This window comes from Zophobas morio, unplaced genomic scaffold (assembly GCF_036711695.1).
Source record: "Zophobas morio isolate AGI-343-1 ecotype UQ-CSIRO unplaced genomic scaffold, CSIRO_AGI_Zmor_V1 ptg000018l, whole genome shotgun sequence".
Lineage (NCBI taxonomy): Eukaryota > Metazoa > Arthropoda > Insecta > Coleoptera > Tenebrionidae > Zophobas > Zophobas morio.
Genome location: NW_026972123.1, coordinates 2,541,699 through 2,553,538, shown reverse-complemented (window position 1 = coordinate 2,553,538; position 11,840 = coordinate 2,541,699).

Below are 11,840 nucleotides of genomic sequence, written 5' to 3'. Positions count from 1 at the left end.
CGTTGTCAGATCGACGGGCGGGGCGTAACTGCAAGATTCATATTTGTCTACAAGAATTTACCATTTTAAACTTTAAGGTTCTTGTTCTGAAAAGACGACTACGTATGTTAAGAAAAAAAGCAAAATATAAGCCCCGCCCACCCGCCCTGTCTCAATTGTGATGATTTTTTTTAATCGTCGAGAGCCAAAAGAGCGGAATTTAATTGCAAAATCCTTATTATTGCTCTATTAACATATAAGACATGAGTATCGCGTTATTCAAAAAATACCAAGTTTTCATTCGTTGACAGACCTAGGGGCGGAACCTAATTGTAAAATACATACTTACTTACAAAAATTCACCATTTTAAACGTGTTTTAAGTTTCTAACAATAAAAAGAAATCATCACAATGGAGATGGGGTGGGCGGGCGGTTTCAACCTGTGCTTTCAAATTAAAATTAAAAACTCAGCCACTCTGGAACAAATATTATCTAATGTTTTTAACATTGATATTAATCCTTGTTTGGTCAAATTCATATATTAGCTTTGCTGTATTATCTTTATACAACAATAAATGGCTTATTATTATTATTACTATTATTAAAGTGAAAAATCAAAAATAAGCAAAAAGTCGAAAAGTTTAAAAACTGAAAATCGAGTACTAAAAGTAAAAAGATTAAAACTCGAAAATCGGAGAGTCGAAGAATCAAAAAATTTAAAAACAAAAAACTGGGCAAATGAAAACTAAAAATATGGAAAAATTAGAATTAGAAGCTTCTCTATGTATAGAAAAAGAAATAATTCATAGAAATACAAATATTCTTAACTTTTGTTCAGAGAATTAAAAAATAAAATTCCTTGTGAGTAAAATTCTACAGAGGAAGTCAAGTGATTATTAGCTCTTCAGAAAAACCCTCATAAATACGAGGGTTTTGGTGAAGAGGTAAATATAGATATTTAATAATGGTATTAAAATTCACTATTTTTATTTCGTTGTCGTTATACTATGTTTACCCTTGTAGTACAATATTTCTAATCAGGTAAGTAGTTTGAAGAGTTATTCATCTTCCTCTTAAAAATATATTATACATTGCATTAATTAGTAGTCAACTTAAACCCCCACTACGACAAACTGCAACCGAACATCCGCCAAAACCCCACTCTTTTTCCACAAACCCTTTAAGTACGCCGAAATTTGAACACCGAACACACTTTCTTTTCAACTTCAACGACAGTTAGATAGTCATAGTGACACTAGTGGATTAAACCTAAGTAAGTATAAATATAAATATTCTGTGTATTAAACTATTATTTATTATTATTTGTTTTATCTGAAATGTGACGAATTCGTCAATTGGTAATTCTTGTTTCAGTTATCTGTAAATTCACAGTTCATGTTACATAAATTATAAAACCACGTGGCTGAAAATTCACTTATTGAGGCTCATTTTAAGTATAAGTAGATAATAAAAGTGATTCAAAGTAGTTAGTGTGTACGGTTCTAGTAATTCGTGCAGTTGGTACCAGTGCTTATTTTGCGATTTATGACATCGTCAGGAACGGTACTGATCAAATTTAACAACAAAAAGAATAAAAAGGAGAAGTTGACATGTAGAATAAAAATGATAATAATATTTTTTCTGTTACAAACAACGTTCATATTCATGCTAACTAAATTAATAAGTCTGTCAAGTAATTATCGGCTCCGCCACACAGTCATTAAAAGATGCCAAAATAAGGCAAAACGCCAACCCATTTTGCGCCTTCATTTTAACAGTTGAAGAGCAGGGCGATACATGTGCGTGCTCATGCTCATGACATAAAAATCTTTAAGGAAGAGTTTTGTATTTTTTAAAAAACGTATCAGTTTTTAAAATAAAAAATAAAGTGCGTAAAACCCGAGCGAATTTTTAGCGAAAACTATAACTCGGTATGCTTTTAAAAAATATCGAGGTAATAGAGAATTTTTTTCTACTTTAGGCGCGATTTTTCGTTTTCTGTTAAAACTTTACTTCTTTTAGTTATTGTAAAAAAACTGCAAAGCATTTTGGTCAAATTTTGGTAAGTTAGGCAACCCAAAATATTAGCTGAGGCGGTAAGCTGTAATTTGTGGCCCACACAATAGACCACCTTTTAAATACCTTAAGCTTATTTGACCAGCCTTTGAAGTACCTGACAATAGCATTAAGAAGGATATAGGCGAGTAAAATTTTTACAGAAATATGATGACATTTCTACGTTGTTGTTTTGATGTGATTCCCCCTTTTAATTAAATGAATGATATTAATTAAATGGAATTTTATTATTGGAATACATTTATTCAAGCTATATTAGGGATGTAGGATATGTCTACGACAATATTCCATAATTAAGCAATATGACAATGTGTGCAGTAAAGCAAATAAAATTGCAGCTATAAGTTACTACAATTCCTAAGAGAGGACTACTTATACTGCACAAATGGAAACGGGTACATACAAACTGGCTGACGCGGTCGGTTTTTTAATCCGGCGCCGAATATTGAATATAGGTACGTTGGCTCCGACAGTACGAAAGGGAGAGATAGATTTTATGATACCAAAGAATTTTCAAGCAGAAATTTATAGATAGCAAAAAAGTGTAATCGCATTGCCTTTTGTGAGTTTGGTAAACAGAGTGCTGACATCCCTGTCTCTGTACACTGCATTTAAATATTAAACAATCACAGGAAAATATTATCATCAATAAAATCATATTAATAAAATAAAAATAACAAAAAAGCAAAGACCCCTTCAAAGCATAAAATTCAACATTTTACACTTATTGCCAAAAAAAACTTAACATTTGTCTATAAATCTGTTTTATTTTTCGACCTTCGATTTTTCGATTTGCAATTTTTCGATTTTCGTTTTTCCGCTTTTGTGGTTTTTCGATTTTTCTGTTTGTTTCAGTTTTTATGGTTCTGCAATTTGCAGCTTTTAGATTTCAATTTTGTTACTTTCCGATTTTCCACTTTTCGATTTTTTGATTTTTTTTCGATCCTCGTTTTTTCGATTTTTTGATTTTTCAATTTTTAGGCCTTGCAATTTTTTTACTTTTCGCTTTTTCGAGTATTTGTTTCATCGAGTTTTCGATTTTCGATTTTTCGGTTTTTCCATTTTCCGATTTTCGATTTTTCAATTTTCCATGTTTAGATATTTTTCGATTTTTTTTATTTTTCGATTGTTCTGTTCGTCAGTTTTGAGACTTTGCAATTTTTACTTTTCTCTTATTTTAGTTTCGGATTATTCGATTTTTGAATTTTCGTTTTTTTCTTAATTTTTCGTTTTCCGATTTTTTAATTTTTCGATTTTTCGGTTTTTTAATTTGTCGATTCTCGATATTCCGATTTTCGATTTTTCGATTTTCCAATCTTCGATTTTTTAATTTCCAGTTTTCGATTTTCCACTTTTTGATTTTACGATTTTTCGATTTTTCTGTTCGTCAGATTTTAGGCTTTGCAATTTGTTTACTTTTCGATTTTTCGATTATTTTACTTTCCAGTTTTTTGATTTTTGAATTGTCGACTTTTAGAGTTTTCAATATTATGAATTTTCGAATTTTCGGTTTTCCTATTTTTCGATTTTTGATTTTTCCATTTTTCGGTTTTTTGATTTTTCAATTTTTAGGCCTTGCAATTTTTTTACTTTTCGCTTTTTCGAGTATTTGTTTCATCGAGTTTTCGATTTTCGATTTTTCGGTTTTTCCATTTTCCGATTTTCGATTTTTCAATTTTCCATGTTTAGATATTTTTCGATTTTTTTTATTTTCCGATTGTTCTGTTCGTCAGTTTTGAGACTTTGCAATTTTTACTTTTCTCTTATTTTAGTTTCGGATTATTCGATTTTTGAATTTTCGTTTTTTTCTTAATTTTTCGTTTTCCGATTTTTTAATTTTTCGATTTTTCGGTTTTTTAATTTGTCGATTCTCGATATTCCGATTTTCGATTTTTCGATTTTCCAATCTTCGATTTTTTAATTTCCAGTTTTCGATTTTCCACTTTTTGATTTTACGATTTTTCGATTTTTCTGTTCGTCAGATTTTAGGCTTTGCAATTTGTTTACTTTTCGATTTTTCGATTATTTTACTTTCCAGTTTTTTGATTTTTGAATTGTCGACTTTTAGAGTTTTCAATATTATGAATTTTCGAATTTTCGGTTTTCCTATTTTTCGATTTTTGATTTTTCCATTTTTCGGTTTTTTGATTTTTCAATTCTCGGTTTTTCAATCTTGCAAATTTTCGATTTTTCAGATTTGTGAATTTCCAGTTTTTCGATCGACCTAAGTATTAGATTCATTGAATGTTCGATTTTCGGTTTTTCCATTTTTAGATTTTTGATTTTCCAGTTTTGTATTTTCAGATTTTTTTCGTATATCTGATTTATCAAATTTTCGATTTTTCGGCTTTCCGATTTTTCGATATTTGATTTTCGAATTTTCGATTGTTCAGTTTTCCATTTTTCAGCTTTTAGACTTCAATTATTTTAATTTTCGATTTTCCAAATTTTCGAGTTTCAATTTTCAAATTTTTGATTTTTCGATTTTCTTTTTAAATCTTTGAATTTTTCGGTTTTGATTTTTCAAATTTTTGATTTTTAATTTTTCCATTCTTCGGTTTTTAGACTTCAATTTTCTTTCTTTTAAATTTTTCGTTATTCTATTTTCCGCTTTTCAGAATTTTCGATTTTCAGTTTTCAGACTTTCGATGATTAGAATTTTGGATTTTTCAGTTTTATGATTTTTCGATTTTTAGAAAATTCGAGTCGTCGAATTTTCGATTTTTCAATTCATCGATTTTTCTATGTTCAATTTTTCAATTTAAATTTTGCGATTTCCAATTTGTCCATTGTCGGTTTTTAGAATTTTCGGTTTTTCAATTTTTCCATTCTCAACTGTTAGATTTCAATTTTGTTACTTTCCGATTTTTTGGTTTTTGATTTTCCAATTTTCAGAATTTCCAAGTTTCTTTATTCAGATTTTCGATTTTCCACTTTTTCGATTTTAGATTTTTCGAATTTTTGTTTTTCCAATTTTTTGCTTTTTCAGTTTTTAGGCTTTGCAATTTTTTTTTACTTTATATATTTTGATTATTTTAATTTCCGATTTTTTTTATTTTTGTTTTTGATTTTTTTAATTTTCAATATTACAAATTTTTGAATTTTCGATTTTTTGATTTTCCCGTTTTTAATTTTCTATTTTTCGATTTTTGAGGTTTGTGAATTTCCACTTTTCGATCGACCTAGGTATTTGATTCATTGAATTTTCGATTTTTTGATTAGCGATTTTTAGATTTTCGATTTTTACGATTTGTATTTTTCGATTTTCTGTTTTTTGCATTAGTGAATTTCAGTTTTTCCGATTTTTGATTTTGCGCATATTTGATTAATCAAATTTTCGAAAAAGTTACCATGCTTACAAAAACTTCAAAACATCTACAATATTTCAAAGTATTCAGTTTTGCTATACTTGATTTCTTCAATAAAATAAATTGACTCAGTCATTAACTTTTTTGAGACACCCTGTATAACCAAATCTAAAAAATATTAATGCAGTGATAAATCACAAGTATAAAACTCATCATATTTTATACATTTAAGATAGGATTTATTCTGCAAAATTTTGAGGTGACGTCATAAATTTATTCAACCACTTATGAAAATTACCCTTAGGGATTTTTCTATAGATTACGACTTCCTGAATTCATTTTTGCCTTAATTTTTTCGAATATGTATTTTCAGAATTTTTGTGGATTTTTAGGTATCTTTTTAGAGGGGATAAGCAAATATATTTTAATTAAAAATGTATCATGTTTATCATGATTTTAAAACATCTGCAAGATTTCAAAGTATTCGATTTTGCAAATTCAAAATTAAATTGCAAAATATTGTTTTATAATTTTGATTTTTTTTTTCCAAAAATCTGGACGTTTTGGATAAAAACTCAACACGGAGTCATAAACTACATGTGTAGGACTATGTTACCGTATACAATTTAAAACCCATTTTCTATGCATAAATTTGAAGTAATGTCATCACATTATTGGTGGGGATGACTAGACAAATTTAATAATTTTGCGACATTTATGAAAAAAATATCAGTTAACAAAAATGGCACGTTTTTATTATTATGCCAGTTACATGTCACTCAACGACAATATCGTTTTTTTTAAGAGTATTTTATTTGAAAAAGTGATGAAATGTTTTATACGGAACAATTGGTCGAAAGATGTTAGAAAGCAAAATAATTCATGTCCGGACCATCGTTACTCACGAACGAAAGTGACCATTATTTTATGGGAACAACTACCTGCTAAATCTTCTCCGACAAATTCGAGAGAACTGGTGTGAGCCATAAATATTTCTTACCAAATTTATATATAACTACTGTCCGTCCCGTTATTGTCAATAAAATTTTATAACGTAAAATGTGAGTTTCGTTGTAGTTTGAGCCTACCTACAAATTCTGCCCTTGAAGGATTTGGACCGCCTTCTTCGGTGAGGGCAGGCAAAAACGATCCGTCCATAGGCTCAAAACATTTGCGTGCGATTGTACCAGTGGTTATTTTGCGATTTATGACATCGTCAGGAACGGTACTGGTCAAATTTAACAACAAAAAGAATAAAAAGAAAAGTTGATATGTAGAATAAAAAATGATGATAATATTTTTTCTTTTACAAACAACGTTCATATTCATTTTAATTAAATTAATAAGTCAGTCAAGTAATTAACGTTAAGTTAAAATTTTTCACAGGTTCTAGTTTTTTCAAAACAAGGTAAACAATCCTACTAAACTATTATAATTTCCACAGGTCCGTGATGGCGAACAATAACATCCAAAACTTCGCAAAGGAAATGTTGAACGAGAACGTCTTTTCGTGCCGCGTTTGCAAGAACTTGTTAGCGGTTCCAGTGATGATGGTCGAAAATATCGGAGACGTTTGTCATCCTTGTTTCCAAACTAAGAATGAAGAAAATAATTGGAATAGCTTGCCGAACACAACATTGGACACCATTTTGAGAAAATTATTGCTCCCATGTAAATTTCAGTCGGAGGGTTGTGAAACCGAAGTACTTTGCGACGTCTTAAAGCAGCACGAAAATAAATGCAGTCATCGCCTGGTTGACTGCTTAATGCCAAAGGAACAGTGCGAATGGCTCGGAAAATCGGCGGACTTATTCAAACACTTCGAAGAGGAGCATGAAACACACGTTTTGAAGGAACAGTGCGGAGAATACTCTTTCGAGATCGACCCAAGAAATTTCGGCACAATCACCAAATTGCTTACCTACAACAACAAGACTCATGTTTTGAAAATCGAGAAATCGAACGATGACAACAGTTTACTGCAATTCTTGAAAGGGGAGTCAAATATGGTCGTGGAATATACGGGTAAAAGTAACGTATTCGAGGCAAAGCTTCAAGCTTTGTCGTTCGATGTTGCCTTTGACGAACGAAACGGTCAAAAGATTCAACTTTCCACTTTGAAAGAAGTTATGCAGGAAGATGAGGTGGTTAAAGTTGTGATCAAACCTGAAAAATACGAACTAAAAGACGTTAATTATGAAATTACGAAGCATTTGGAATGTCCCGTTTGCAAAGATATAATGAGACAACCCATTTTGCTGTGTTGTAGTGGTCACAGCATCTGCCAATCGTGTCGCAACAATCTTTCGCGGTGTCTGACTTGCCGGAAAGCTTTTCCCGTACAAAACATCCGGAATTTTTCTCTGGAAGCTCTAACCCCATTTGCGCAATACGAGTGCGTTTATAGTCAATTTGGTTGCACTTCGACGCTTTTGGGGAGCGAAATAGATGAACATGAAGATGGTTGCACGTATCAGACGTATGAATGCCCTAAGAATAATTGTGAATTCAAAGGAAATTTCGCTGCTTGTCGAAATCATTTTAAAGTTCAACATACTTGTGATTTAGTTAAGGGAACCGTATACGAAACAAGTATTTTTCCAATCCCTTTTACTTATACTCGTAAGCTATATTTTTTCGAATATGGTAACATTTTTGAGTTGTCTTTTACGCATCATCAGAATTCTTGCTCATGTTTTGTGCGAATTTTGACCAAGTACAATAAGCGCGATAAATATTACTTCATTGTTCGCTTGGTCAGTTCAGATGATGCACAATGTTTCATTACCAAATCAGAGTGTTGCTTAGACAGAAATGACAACGAAACTTCCTTCATGAACAACAATTTACTACCGTACGAAGATTCATTTCAAAATAAAATAAAATTTTACTGCGAAATAAAAAAAACTACTGTTTGTATCAACACGAATAATGAATAGGGTTGGATATGCATACATGTAAAGTCATATAAGTCTTTATATGTATATAAGTTTACAGATTTAAATATGTATAGTTTATTATAGGAATTATGTATTGTTTAATTTTCATGTAATAAAATTAGAAACAGTCTTGAAATTAAATGAATGGAGTCATGTTTTAAGTTTCTTGTTGTCGAAATAAGTCTACACGTATTAAGAAAAAAAGGCAAAATGTAGCCCCTCCCATCCGCCCTGTCTCAACTGTGATGATTTTTTTTATTCGTCGTGAGCCAAGAGGGCGGACCTTAAGTGCAAAATATTTATTTCTCTACGAGAAATTAAAAACACGTTTTTGAGTATCGTGTTGTTAAAAGAATACTATGTACATTAATTCTCAATTCTCAATTGTGATGAATTTTTCATTCGATGTCAGATCGAGGGGCGGGGCTTAATTGCAAGATTCATATGTGTCTGCAAGAATTTACCATTTTGAACATGTTTTAAGTTTCTTATTCTGAAAAGACTACGTAGTTGTATTAAGAAAAAGGTAAAATATATAAGCCCCACCCACCCGCCCTATCTCAATTGTGATGTTTTTTTTAATTGTCAAGAGCCAAACAAGCGGAATTTTATTGCAAAATCTCTATTATTTCTCTACAAGAAATTAAGAAAAAAGTAAAACCAAAGATTAAGCCCCACCCATAATTGCCCTGATCTAAATAGTAATGAAGTTATATTTTGCTTTTTTTTTCTTAATATACATGGTATTCTTTGAACAACACGATACTCAAAAGCATGTTTTTAATTTCTTGTAAAGAAATAAGTATTTTGCAGTTACGTTCCACCCTCTTGGTTCACTGTGAATAAAAATAATCATCTCAATTGAGATAGGGCGGGTGGGCGGGGCTACATATTGCCTTTTGTTCTTAGTATGTGTAGATTTCTTTTCACAACATGAAACTTAAAACATGTTTAAAATGGAAAATTTGTATAAGGGAATATCGATTTTGGAATTAGGTTCCGCCCCGTAATTGCAAAATCCATATTTCCTTCCAAAAATGGACCGTTTTAACCGTGTTGTAAGTTTCTTGTTGTGAAAAATCTTCCAGAAATTTGAAAAACCGAAAAATTGATAAATCGAGAAATCGGAAAGTAAAAAGATTGAAAATTCGATCAAAAAATCAACAACTGTAAATCGAAAAATCGACAAAATTACGAAAATCTTACGGAATGTGGAAAAATTGAAAAATCGAAAATCAAAAATAGGAAAAATTGTAAAAAGACATCGAAAAGCAAAAAGACTGAATATTTGAAAATCGGTAAAGAAAAATAGAATAGCCGAAAATCGAGAAAAGAAAAATCTTCCAGAAAGTGGTTAAATAAAAAAAAATTGAAAAATCGAATGTTTAAAAAACTGAATATCCGAAAATCGAAAAATCGAAAACTGGAGAAATCAAAAAATTGAAAACGGAAAAGTTGGAAAATCGAAAAATCGAGCATAAAAAAACAAAAGTCGAAAATCCGAATACAAAAATCTTCCCGGTAGGATGAAAAATCCAAAACTTGGAATGTTGATAAATCGAAAATCGAAAAAGAAAACGAAAAATTGAAAAGTCGAGTATCGGAAAAGTAAAAAGACTAAAAAATCTAAAAACTGAAAATGGAAAAATTGAATAATCGAAAAATCAAAAATGAAAAACTCGAAAAATTGAATAACTAAAATTGGAAGTTTCTCTATGTGTAGAAGATTCTAAAAATAACAATTCCTAGAAATACAAACACTGTTAATTTTTGTTTAGTGGAGTTTAAGAACAAAATATTAAAAATTTCTTTTGGGTAAACTCTCACAAGAACATGTTTTGATATAAAATTAAACGAGGCATAAATGATCAAATTTTAGAAGAAGTCTAGTGATTATTGTCGAAGCAATAAAACCGATGGTCGTTTTGTTTACAGTTTCTCTGTTTGACTCTCACGTATGCTGTTACGCCTGTCATCTTAAATTAAGAATGTTTATACATACACGATTTTCAGTTGCCTCTGATACGTATACGTGAGTAAATTGTTTCGTTATTTTATTGATTATTACAAATCAATATTCAAAACGACCCAATTCATTTTCCCGAAAATTTGAGAATATAATAATTTTATTCTTAGTATTACACTACATCTATCCCAACTGATCTACGTGTCCTTGCAAAAATGTTGATGACGTCATCGCAATATTTTTTTAAATTCCCACCACAAAAATATAATGAGAAAAAAAACACAATAGGCATGCAGTCGTCAAGTTTCCGACAGCGAGGGAAGTACTGTCTAAACTCTTTAGACCAATTTTTTTATATGTGGTGAGCATGACAATCACATTGCACTTCCATGATTGTCACATACAAATTATCTAGTTCCAGGTGATCAATTGTGATTCCTAAACGTGCAACAAAATTGTTTCGAATTATATCGGAGATTTTGTATCGTAGGTATGTAAATGTAGCTTTGTTTGTGTAATTTCTTTTAAATAATTAAACTAAAACAAATGTTTAAAAAAATCCTGTTGGAGAGACTAATGTACTACTATACCATCTATATACTTATAAAATAAAGTTTGTGTAGAGTGAATGGATCACCCAATTTTCTACTCTTAGCAGTTTTTAAACTTAATCTTATCTCATGCGACCAAGGTTCATTTTGATTTTATCTAAGTTAAGAAATACCAACCTAAAAATCGTGATAAAATGTTATAATCTCGACAGGTCCGTAATGGCGAACGAGAACATCCAAGACTTCGTGGAGATGTTGCAAGATAACGTTTTTTCGTGCAGCGTTTGCAAAAATTTGTTGGTGACTCCAGTGATGACGGTTGAAAATATTGGCGACGTTTGTCACGATTGTTTCCAAACCAAGAACGAAGAAAATAAGTGGAATAGCTTGCCAAACACAAGATTAGATGCAATACTGAAAAAATTCAAGTTTCCATGTAAATTTCAATCGGAGGGTTGCGAAAATGTAGTGCTTTACGACGATTTAAAGCAGCATGAAAGCTACTGCATTTATCGCCCGGTTGACTGTTTAATACCAAATAAAGCGTGCGAATGGATCGGGAAACTGGTTGACTTATTTAAACACTTCGAAGAGAAGCATGAAACGCATGTTTTGAACGAACAGTGCGGAGAGTATTCTTTCGACATCAACCTACTGTGGGAAAGCAGAGAAAAATGTTGTGCCTCGGTGGGATTCGAACCCACGTCTCCAAGCAATCCGGGCTGGTATGCTAACCGCTACACCACAAGACAACTTATCTTTACTCTGCTTTACCCGCGTGTTATTGTGCCGCCACACTACAAAGTCTCAACACAGTGACCAAATTGTTTACCCACGGAAACAAGACGTACATTTTGAAAATAGAGAAATTGGACCAAGACAACAATTTGCTGCATTTCTTGAAAGGGGACTCAAATATGGTCGTGGAATATACGGGTAAAAGTAACGTATTGAAGACGAAGCTTCAAGCTTTGTCGTTCGATGTTGCCTGTGAGGAACGAAACGGACAAAAGATTCAAC